Here is a 12996-nt window from a genome sequence, read left to right on the forward strand (position 1 = left end):
AGTCCCTTAAATCTATTTCTCACTTCCACTGTATAATCATAAGGGATTTGATTTAGGTCATATCTGAATGGTCTAGTGGTTTTCCCCACTTTCTTCAATTTAAGTCTGAATTTGGCAATAAGAAGTTCATGATCTGAGCCACAGTCAGCTCCTGGCCTTATTTTTGCTAACTGTATAGAGCTTCTCCATCTTTGGCTGCAAAGAATATAATCAATCTGATTTTGGTGTTGACCATCTGGTGATGTCCATGTGTAGAGTCTTCTCTTGTGTTGTTGGAAGAGGGTGTTTGCTATGACCAGTGCGTTCTCTTGGCAAAACTCTATTAGCCTTTTCCCTGCTTCATTCCGTGCTCCAAGGCCAAATTTGCCTGTCACTCCAGGTGTTTCTTGACTTCCTACTTTTGCATTCCAGTCCCCTATAATGAAAAGGACATCTTTTTTGGGTGTTAGTTCTAAAAGGTCTTATAGGTCTTCATAGAAGCGTTCAGCTTCGGCTTCTTCAGCATTAGTGGTTGGGGCATGGGCTTGGATTACTGTAAGTCTTTATCAGGCCCTTATTATGTACCTCTAACTGGGTTAAGTGCTGAAGGGAGGGGGTGGAGAAAGAGAAAATCTTCTCCATGATCCTCTTCCTCCTCCTCATCATCATCACTACAGTTTATCAAGTACCTTCCACATGGTACTGGCATACATTATTTCAGCATTCTGAGCAGCCTTATGAGAAGCACTGCACCCATATTACAGATCAGGAAACTGACTCACAGAGCAGTCAGTTGAATCATTTCTCCAGCTCATATATAACTAGTATAGGACACAAACCAATGCCTACCCACAGGTGAATCATGTTCTAATAGTTTTAGTTAACATTATGAAAGAGTATATGGCAAACTAACAAGTGTAATAAAATCCAGAGCTACAAGACATATTGTTGATAAATGTCATGGGCGGGTAGGGGATGGGAAGGAAGAAATTAAGGAGTAGCAACTATGTCATGGAAGACTCCTGAAGAACATGGAGTTTCAGGGACTTCCCTGGTGTTCCAGTGGTTAAGACACTGTCTTTTTGATGCCATAAGCCCAGGTTCAGTCCCTGGTCAGGGAAGTAAGATCTCACAAATTGTATGGCAGGGCCAAAAGCAGCAACAACAAACAAACAGCATGGAGTTTCAACAGCTCCTGGAAGGATGTATAGGACCTGAATCAGTTCAGTTCAGTCGCTCAGTCATGTCTGACTCTGTGACCCCATGGACTGCAGCATGTCAGGCCTCCCTGTCCATCACCAACTCCCAGAGCTTACTCAAGCTCATGTCCATAGAGTCGGTGATGCCATTCAACGATCTCATCCTCTGTCGTCCCCTTCTTGTTCTGCCTTCAATCTTTCCCACCATCAGGGTCTTTTCCAATGACTCAGTTCTTCTCATCAGGTGGCCAAAGTATTGGAGTTTCAGCTTCAACATCAGTCCTTCCAGTGAACATTCAGGACAGATTTCCCTTAGGATGGAGTGGTGGGATCTCCTTGCAGTTCAAGGGACTCTCAAGAGCCTTCTCCAACACCACAGTTCAAAAGCAGCAATTCTTTGGCGCTCAGCTTTCTTTGTGGTCCAAATCTCACATCCATCCATGACTACTAGAAAAACCATAGCTTTGACTAGATGGACATTTGTTGTCAAATTAATGTCTCTGCTTTTTAATATGCTGTCTAGGTTGGTCATAGTTTTTCTTCCAAGGAGCAAGTGTCTTTTAATTTCATGGCTGCAGTCACCATCTGCAGTGATTTTGGAGCCCAAGAAAATAAAGTCTGTCACTGTTTCCACATTTACTTGCCATGAAGTGATGGAACCAGATGCCATGATCTTTGTTTTTTGAATGCTGAGTTTTCAGCCAGCTTTTTCACTCTCCTCTTTCACTGTCATCAAGAGACTCTTCAGTTCCTCTTGCTTTCTGTCATAAGGGTGGTGTCATCTGCATATCTTAGGTTATTGATATTTCTCCCACAATCTTGATTCCAGCTTGTGCTTCATCCAGTCCGACATTTTGCATGATGTTCTCTGCATAGAAGTTAAATAAGCAGGGCGACAATATATAGCCTTGCTGTACTCCTTTCCCAATTTGGACCCAGTCTGTTGTTCCATGTCTAGTTCTACCTGTTGCATCTTGACGTGCATACAGATTTCTCAGGAGGCAGGTAAGGTGGTCTGGTATTCCCATCTCTTGAAGAATTTTCCAGTTTATTGTGAGCCACACAGTCAAAGCTTTGGTGTAGTCAGTAAAGCAGAAATAGACGTTTTTGAAGAACTCTCTTGCTTTTTCTATGATCCAACAGATGTAGGACCTGGATGATAGAGCGGAAAATGGAGAAGGTTCCAGGTAGAAAACATCACATAGACAAAGGCGTATGACTGACAAAGAACCCAAGGAAGGCAGTGCTAGGCACTGGACTAGGTGTGTGGGATACTGTAGTGAGCAAAACAGATAAAAAGAACTCTGTTTTCTCGAGACCTGTGGTTGCCAAGGAGGATGAGAGGGGATGAGGGATATAGTAGGAGTCTGGGTTTAGTATATGCAAACTATTATATATTGAATGCATAAGCAACAAGATCCTACTGTATAGCACAGAGAACTATATTCAATACCCTGTGATAAACCATAATGGAAAAGAATATGTGTGTATATATATACATATACATATATATACATATACATATATATATGTAACTGAATCACTTTGCTGTACAGCAGAATTTAACACATCATTGTAAATTAAGTATACTTCAATTAAAAGATGTTAAAAATCCCTGTTTTCTTGGAGATTTTGTTATTGTAAGAGCACTTATCCCTATTTCTAATGAACTGGTTTATTTGTTTACTTATACCCTACCCCTCCCAAGAATGTAAGCTTCATGGCAGCAGACAATGATACTAGTTGCCTTTCTAGCTTTCATTTTCATTTCTCCAGACAACAGCCCCTGACAATTTGGGAAATTCCCCAAATATGATTTTTCAGCCGTGTGCTTGGAGTTCATCTGTTGGCCCTATTATCTACTCCAAACCCAGTGGCATGATTTATGCCCCCTCCTGAAATTTTTCTGATTGTGTCAGAGATAGGAATATATAGCCCAGGCTTAAGCTGATCCGATTAAGGTAAACCTCAGGACACTTGCTCTTCCATGGGTGTGAAAATGTGGGGCTCCCACCACTGATGGCCATGAGGGGAACAGGATGCTGCTGAGAAGATCACTATGTGAAACCTGAGGGTAAAGCTGACACTTCAGAGGAGAGCACAGAGGGACACAAAGAACCTCAGTGACATTATTGAGTTGCTAGGTCAAGTCTCATTGGATTCTAAATCTGCCTCTAGACATTTCAGTTAGGTGAGCCAGTTTGAGTTAGATTTTCTGTCATTTGAAACAAAAAGTTTTGAGAAAGGGACTTTATTTTCCTTGTTGCTGTGTCTTCTCTAGAACAGTACCTGGCACCTAGCAGGAACTCAATATTTTAGTGAGTGAAAAGGGGGGTCAAGGGGGAAGTGACCCCATCTTTTTTCGATGTATTTAAAAATTGATATATTGCTTTAGGTTTAATTTTTGTGAAGCACATCACACATACAGAAGTGCTTGTCCAACATAGGTATATTTTAAAGACTAATACTAAAGAGAGCATTTGTGTAACTTTCACCTCAGTTAAAAATAGAGCAGTGCAATTTCATGGTGGGGAAGGGGGCTGGCAGGGTCTTCTCTGGTGGCTCAGCAGTAAAAAAATTCACCTGCAGTGCAGGAGATGCAGGAGACTAGGGTTCGATCCCTGGGTTGGGAAGACCCCTTGGAGGAGGGAATGACAACTCACTCAAATATTCTTTTTTTCTAATTAATTAATTTATTTCTTTTAATTGGAGGATAATTACTTTACAATATTGTGGTGAGTTTTGCCATACATCGACATGAATCTGCCACGGGTGTACGTGTGTACCCTCTTCCCACCAATATTCTTATCTAAAAAACCCCATGGACCTAGAAGCCTGGCAGGCTGTAGTCCATGACTGAGCAACTAAGCACACAGCACACATTTCATATGGAGAGATTAGATAATGGATGAACCACAAACATACTGAAGCAATTTTAACACATTATAGCAGAACTTGGCATATGCATTGCAGGTTTTAGATGAATTTCTTCCCAATAAAACTCATTGTAAATTGAAAAAAAAAAGAACAGTGCCAGCATCTTGGAAGGTCCCTTTGCTTCTTCCTCACTTTCTTCCTCTTCTTCACAGAGCAAATCACAGTGCTGACCTTGCATTAGTTATTCCCTTGCTTATCTTTCCGTTACCTACAATACCCTGTAGTACTCCCTGAGCATGCATCTCTATAGTTTGCCTGCTTAATAAATAAACTTTATGTAAATTGTGGAATTATACAGTAGGCTGTTATGAATGGCATGGTTCACTCTTTGTATTTGTGAAATTGATCCTTGTTGTTGTATGAACTGGTAGTTCATTCATTTATTTGCTGTGCAGCATTACCTTGAATAAAAATCTTCTAGTCTTAAAAAGAAAAAAAATATTTCACCATGTATTCATTTACATTATTATTATCATCTACGTTATTATCAGTGTTGTTGTTACTAACACTTGGGCTGCTTCCAGTTTGAACCTATTACAAACAACAATACTGTGGACATTCCTGTGCTCATCTCCTGGGACACAGGTGCCCGAGTCTCTCGGTCATACACCTAGGAATGGCATCACTGAGTCAAAAAGTAAGCGTATGTTCATGAAGGTAACTGTTTTTAGACTGTTATACCAGTTTGAAGTTTATTTATTTTATTTTTAAATTTTTAACGGAGTATAGTTGCTTTGCAGTCTTGTGTTAGTTTCTGCTGTACAGAAAAATGAATCAGCCAAACGTATACATATATCCCCTCTTTTTAAAATTTCCTTTCCTACATTCTCCTCTAGGAGTTTTATAGTTTCTGGTCTTACATTTAGCTCTCTAATCCATTTTGAGTTTATTTTGGTGTATGGTGTTAGGAAGTGTTCTAGTTTCATTCTTTTACAAGTGGCTGACCAGTTTTCCCAGCACCACTTGTTAAAGAGACTGTCTTTTCTCCATTTTATATTCTTGCCTCCTTTGTCAAAGATGAGGTGTCCATAGATGCGTGGATTTATCTCTGGGCTTTCTATTTTGTTCCATTGATCTATATTTCTGTCTTTATGCCAGTACCATACTGTCTTGATGACTGTGGCTTTGTAGTAGAGCCTGAAGTCCGGCAGGTTACGTAGGCAAAACACTCTCCGACATAAATCACAGCAGGATCCTCCATGACCCACCTCCCAGAATATTGGAAATAAAAGCAAAAAGAAACAAATTGGACCTAATTAAAATCAAAAGCTTCTGCACAGCAAAGGAAACTATAAGTAAGGTGAAAAGACAGCCTTCAGAATGGGAGAAAATAATAGCAAATGAAGCAACTGATAAAGGATTAATCTCCAAATTATACAAGCACCTCCTACAGCTCAATTCCAGAAAAATAAATGACCCAATCAAAAAATGGGCCAAAGAACTAAACAGACATTTCTCCAAAGAAGACATAAAGATGGCTAACAAACACATGAAAAAATGCTCAACATCCCTCATAATCAGAGAGATGCAAATCAAAACCACAATGAGATACCATTTCACACCAGTCAGAATGGCTGCTATCCAAAAGTCTACATGCAATAAATGCTGGAGAGGATGTGGAGAGAAAGGAACCCTCTTACACTGTTGGTGGGAATGCAAACTAGTACAGCCACTATGGAGAACAGTGTGGAGATTCCTCAAAAAATTGGAAATAGAACTGCCATATGATCCAGCGATCGCACTCCTGGGCATACACACCGAGGAAACCAGAATTGAAAGAGACACATGTACTCCAATGTTCATTGCAGCACTGTTTATAATAGCCAGGACATGGAAGCAACCTAGATGTCCATCTGCAGACGAATGGATAAGAAAGCTTTGGTACATATACACAATGGAGTATTATTCAGCCATTAAAAAGAATACATTTGAATCAGTTCTAATGAGGTGGATGAAACTGGAGCCTATTATACAGAGTGAAGTAAGCCAGAAAGAAAAACACCAATATAGTATACTAACGCATATATATGGAATTTAGAAAGATGCAAATAATAACCCTGTATACGAGACAGCAAAAGAGACACAGATGTATAGAACAGTCTTTGGGACTCTATGGGAGAGGGTGAGGGTGGGATGATTTGGGAGAATGGCATTGAAACACGTATGTTGTCATATGTGAAACGAATCACTAGTTCAGTGTCAATGCATGTTATAGGATGCTCGGGGCTGGCATGCGGGGATGACCCAGAGGGAGGATAAAGGGAGGAGGGAGGTGGGAGGGCGGTTCAGGAGGGGGAACTTATGTAAACCCGGGGCAAATTCATATCAATGTATGGCAAAACCAACCAATATAATATTGTAAAATAATTTGCCTCCAATAAAAAATAAATTAATTACCTAAAAAAAAAAGAAATAGCGACAAAAAAATAAATAAATAAATAAAATTTCCTTTCCATTTAGGGCACCATGGAGCAGTGAGTTCCCTGAGTAGGTTCTCATTAGTCTTCTATTTTAACGTGCGTGCGTGTGTGTGTGCACGAACTCAGTCGTGTCTGCCACCCCATGGACTGTAACCCACCAGGCTCCTCTGTCTATGGAATTTTCCAGACAAGAAAACTGGAGTGGGTTGCTATTTCCTTCTCCAAGGGATCTTCCCAACCCAGGGATTGAACCCATGTCTCTTACATCTCCTGCATTGGCAGGCAGGTTCCTTACCAGTTGAGCCATTGGGGAAGCCCATTTTATACATAGTAGTGTATAGAGAGGGCTTCCCTGGTGGCTCAGAGGTTAAAGCGTCTGCCTCCAATGCGGGAGACCTGGGTTCGATCCCTGGGTCGGGAAGATCCCCTGGAGAAGGAAATGGTAACCCACTCCAGTATTCTTGCCTGGAGAATCCCATGGATGGAGAAGCCTGGTAGGCTACAGTCCACGGGGTCGCATAGAGTCGGACACGACTGAGCGACGGAACGGACGGACGGACGGAGTGTATAGAGAAGGAAATGGCAACCCACTCCAGTGTTCTTGCCTGGAGAATCCCAGGGACGGGGGAGCCTGGTGGGCTTCCGTCTATGGGGTCACACAGAGTCGGACACGACTGAAGTGACTTAGCAGCAGCAGCAGCAGTGTATATATGTCAGTGCCAATCTCCCAGTTCACCCCATCCCTCCCAAACTCCCCTTGGTGTCCATACATTTGTTCTCTAACTCTGTGCCAATTTGCAATCTAAGCAACAATGTGGGAGAGTTCCCATTGCTCCACAGGCTCATCAACAGTTTGTATTTTTAGATTATTTCTTTCTTAACAATCTCTTGGGTCTCTCCTTGAGGTTTTCATTATCCTTCAGTTCAAATTAATTTCTGACTTTCAGTATAATTTATTTTACTCATTTAAAATGTTTCTTAATTTACAAATGATTTTCTAGCTATCTTTGTGGTTATTGATTTCTAGCTTTATTGCATTGTTGTAAGCTAAAGTAAATTGTGTGGTTTTGAAGACTGAAAATTTTTTGAAGCTCTAATTTTATAAAGATGTTCTATGAATGCTTGGGGAAAATGCATATTTAGTAGTTTTGTCATGTTAAGTTCGCTATTTGTCCCTTGTGTATTATATGTATTATTTAGATCTTTCCCCTCCTTTTCCCCCTGCTTGTTCTATGAATGACTGAGAAAGGTGTGTTTGAAATCTCCAATTACTTTTTTTTTATAGGCCTTTTATATTTTTGAGGCTATGGCATCAGGAGTTACAAAGTTAAAATGGTCATATTCTTATGAATTAAGTTTATTGCCATTACAAAGAGATCTTCTTCATCTTTAGAAATAATCATACTTTGTGCCTCAAAGTCTATTTTAAACAGATATCCCTTGCTACACTATATTCCTTTTTTAGCATGTTCATGGCCTACCTTCATTCCATGTTTTGCTTCCAACCTTTCTATATCTTCAGTGTTCCACTGGGTCTCTTGTAAACAACATTTAGTTGATCTTTTTATTAATTCAGCCTGAACGTCTTTCTTATTACCTAGAGCTTTTAGTCCACTTACATTTGATTTAATTAATTATGTCTTTGGGTTTATATCTACCACATTATTTTTGTGCTTTCTAATTGCCTCGGCTCTTCCATTTCTTTTGTACCCTTGTTATCTATTTCTTTCTCCATTATTTTAGATGGATTTAGTATATTTTGTCATTCCACTTTCTCTTCTACTAATTTGGACGTTATAGACTCTGTTTTATGCTGTTAATGGTTGTGTTTGAAATGGTAAAGTGCATACTTAACTTACCAAAAATATTTTGCTCATATCCTTACTCTCCTGGACAATTATTAGACCTCATAACACTACCTACATTTATCCTTCTCCTGATAGAAAGATATTTGCTGTATATATTTCAGTTCGGTTGCTTTGACCCCACAAGGCATGATAATTATATAATCAGGTTTTTTTTAATTGCAATGTAGCTGATTTACAACATTGCGTTATTTTCAGGTGTTCAACATAGTGATTCAGTGTTTTTGTAGATTATGCTCCATTATAGGTTATTACAAGATAATGGATATAATTCCCTTGTTATACAGTAGATCTATGTTCCAGGTCTATTTTATATCAGTATCAGATATAATACTGAGTGGCTCTGGACTTAACCTTTTGTCACCCACACCTCAGGAGGCTGTGACAATTTAAATTGAGATGCTCCAGGTTTAGTAAACGCCTTTATTTCAGAAGTATTTATGCTCAGCTACCAGCCTTCACTTATGCTTTGGCTCAGTAACTACTAACCTTTTCTCCAGCTCCTCAATGCTTTAAAATGTCTGGGATATTTCATTCAAAATTTTTAGTTTTGTGTGTGTGTGTGTGTGTGCTTGCCTGTTTGTTTAAGGCAGGAGCATCAGTCAAGACACTTATTCTGTGAAAGCACAGGAAATAAGCTTGGTCTTGCCTCTTTCTATATAATTTCATTTCAGTCTCTTTTGTAAATTTTGGGCTTTAACCATCTTTTAGTTATTTCTTTATTTCTCAACTCAGAGTTTACCTCAGGAAAGTTTTGGTTTTCTATTTATCCTTGTCTCTTTCTATATTTATTTCATTTGAGTGTCAAAAAGAAAATAAATAATGACTCTAATCAGGTGTAAAATGCATAAGAGTAATGATAGTGATGTACTTGAATCAAGAAGAAATTCATAAATTATTATATAAAATTATACAAAGAACCAGTGCCCTACACTGGAAAAGTCCTTGAAACTGTCAAAGACCCCTTCAAAATGTCAACAAAAGTACCTGCCTACCTTTCTCATCTTCCTCTAATTAAACCTGCTTTTCCTTAATTACCACCACCATTCAAGAGAAGTTAAAAAATCTATTTTTTCGGTTTTATTCCAACAATGTAGTTTTATACTGCTTTTAAGTAGAAAACTCAGAGTCTTTGAATTATATTTTGGTTATCTTCAGGAGAATGTTTTAAAAATATTTGAGCTTTCCCACCACCACCATGTATAATATTTTGGTGTACCAAACATACGACTTAAAAATGAATCCTAGGATCATAATCTGGTTTTAAGATGTGCTATTTGTGCTTAGTCGTTCTCTTTGCGACCCCATGGACTGTAGCCCACCAGGCTCTTCTGTCCACGGAGATTCTCTAGTCAAGAATACTGGATTGGGTTGCCATGCCCTCCTCCAGGGGATCTTCCCCACCCAGGGATCAAAGCCAGGTCTCCCGCATTGCAGGCAGATTCTTTACCATCTGAGCCACCAATTTTTAAGATAAGGTCCACTTATAACTTAGTTTTTTTAAAAAAAGTGTTAAAATAATGCTATAATCATATTAAAGGGTATTTAAAAGAAAATGTTTTCAACCTCTACAAACTAAATTTAACTATTTTCATCTCCCCTCATTCCCTTCCAAAATTTGTGTGTGTGTGTGTGTGTGTCTGTGTCTGTGTGTGTGTGTTCAGTCATGTCCGACTCTTTGCAACTCCATGGACTGTAGCCTTCCAGGCTCCTCTGTCAGTGGACTCTTCTGGGGAGGAATAATGAAGTGGGTTGCCATTTCCTACTCCAGGGGATCTTCTTGACCCAAGAATCAAACCCATGGCTTTTTGCACCTCCTGCTTTAGCAGACAAATTCTTTACCACTAGCACTACCTAGGAAGCCCTGAATGTACAATGCTGCATTCTCCTTTTGAAACCTTTTAGTGTTTCATAAATACTCCTTTCTGTTGCTAAATAATTTCTTGTCCATCATTATCAATGGCAGTCTACTATTCCACCAAGCTGATAAATTTGCTTTTCCTACTGTTGAACTTTTAACATATTTCAGCGTTCTTCCCATTATACTTTTGTATGTGTTTGTGCATGTATTCATTTACTTCTTTTGACTTGTTGTTTAGGATTTTCTAGACTTGAATTTACTAGGTTTGAGACTGGTAACATTTTATGGCCTTTGATAGAGATTGGGCCCTAAAAATATTGTACCAGTATATCCTGGCACCACGAGGTGATGTATGGTATGCTGGCAGAAATGACAGAAAAGAGAAATCTAAAAATTATTTTTCTTTTTCTTTGTTAGTTGAATAATGTGTATAAGTGGTGCATGTATTCAGCATGTCTGTTGAACTCATACTGAGGTGGGCATTGTGCCAGGTACTAGGGAATCTGTATGCAGGTCAAGAAGCAACAGTTAGAACCAGACATGGAACAATAGACTGGTTCCAAATCGGGAAAGGAGTACGTCAAGGCTGTATATCGTCACCCTGCTTATTTAACTTATATGCAGAGTACATCATGAGGAATGCTTGGATGGAAGAAGCACAAGCTGGAATCAAGATTGCTGGGAGAAATATCAATAACCTCAGATATGCAGATGACACCACCCTTATGGCAGAAAGTGACGAGGAACTAAAAAGCCTCAGGATGAAAGTGAAAGAGGAGAGTGAAAAAGTTGGCTTAAAACTCAACATTCAGAAAACTAAGATCATGGCATCCAGTCCCATCACTTTGTGGCAAATAGGTGGAGAAACAATGGAAACAGTGGCTGACTTTATTTTGTTTGGCTCCAAAATCACTGCAGATGGTGATGGCAGCCATGAAATTAAAAGACGCTTGCTCCTTGGAAGAAAAGCTATGACCAACCTAGACAGCATATTAAAAAGCAGAGACATTACTTTGCCAACAAAGGTCCGTCTAGTCAAAGCTATGGTTTTTCTAGTTGTCATGGATGGATGTGAGAATTGAACCAAAAAGAAAGCTGAGCGCCAAAGAATTGATACTTTTGAACTGTGGTATTGGAGAAGACTCTTGAGAGTCCCCTGGACTGCAAGGAGATCCCACCAGTCCATCCTAAGGGAAATCAGTCCTGAATGTTCATTGGAACGACTGATGTTGAAGCTGAAACTCCAATACTTTGGCCACCTGATGAGAAGAACTGAGTCATTGGAAAAGACCCTGATGGTAAGAAAGATTGAAGGCAGGAGGAGAAGGGGACGACAGAGGACGAGATGGTTGGATGGCATCACTGCCTCTATGGACATGAGTTTGAGTAAGCTCTGGGAGTTGGTAACGGACAGGAAAGCCTGGCGTGCTGCAGTCCATGGGGTTACAAAGAGTCAGACATGACTGAGCGAGTGAACTGATCTGAACTGAGGGACACTGAGGTGAATAAAGTTTGGGCACCGCCTAGAAGGAATTCACAATCTAGTGGGACAGATAAGAGAGTGTGGTATAACAGAGGCCCGTCTGTATTTCCACAGGAATGCAAATGAGAGGGGAGATTAATGTTTACCTTTGTTTTTCTGGAACATAGGCAGACTTACCCTGAAAGTGGATTCCTGCAGAATGTGTTGGAGTTTTCCAAACGGACAAGGCAAACCTCATTTTAGTTTTTGTTTTCATCTGTATTCCCTTATTTATTACATTCGCTCTCAATGTGTTTGCTTTCTGTAGTTTCTCTTGCATGGATTACCTGTTTATTTATTTATTTTTTTATTTTTCAATTTTATTAATAGTATTATTTGTATAAACTTAGTATCATAACAGGAGAAGGCAATGGCACCCCACTCCAGTACTCTTGCCTGGGAAAACCCACGGACGGAGGAGCCTGGTAGGCTACAGTCTATGGGGTGGCGAAGAGTCGGACTCGACTGAGTGACTTCACTTTCACTTTTCACTTTCATGCATTCGAGAAGGAAATGGCAACCCACTCCAGTGTTCTTGCCTGGAGAATCCCAGGGACGGGGGAGCCTGGTGGGCTGCCGTCTATGGTGTTGCACAGAGTCGGACACGACTGAAGTGACTTAGCAGCAGCAGCAGCAGTATCATAACAAAGCAAAGCTAACAAGGATAATAATGTCACAACAACCATTTGCTGGAAGGAAAAGAGAAAGGATCATAATGTTGAGCTGAGATGTAGGAGAGCATGAATACCTACCTCAGAAAGAAAAATGATGTGCCTAAATTCATTCCCAAGACCAGATAATGACTTTCAAAAAAAGACGTGTCTACTTCATTTTAGAAATCATTTTAAAGTTTATTTGTCTTTGAATCATGGCAGAGTAGTTTCCAAGTACTGGGCCAGCCTTATGAGCTGGTTCACCATATGATAAGCAATAGAATGTCATACAAAGAGCATGGATTTTGGAGGGGAGACAACCTGGGTTTAAGTCCTGGGTTGACCACATACAAGGTGTATTGGTTTTCTCCTGTTTCTAACTTCTCGGCCTATTTTCGCATCTCTTAAGTTAGAGGGTCAATCATATCTACCCTCTAATGAAAGTATTAGTGTTAAATTAGGTAATAGGTAGAAAGCAGTTGAAGAAGGAAATGGCAACCGACTCCAACATTCTTGCCTGGAGAATCCCATGGACAGAGGAGCCTGGCAGGCTACAGTCC

The sequence above is a fragment of the Moschus berezovskii genome, chromosome X (assembly GCF_049115385.1).
Source record: "Moschus berezovskii isolate FMDL1 chromosome X, NW_MosBer_1.0, whole genome shotgun sequence".
NCBI lineage: Eukaryota > Metazoa > Chordata > Mammalia > Artiodactyla > Moschidae > Moschus > Moschus berezovskii.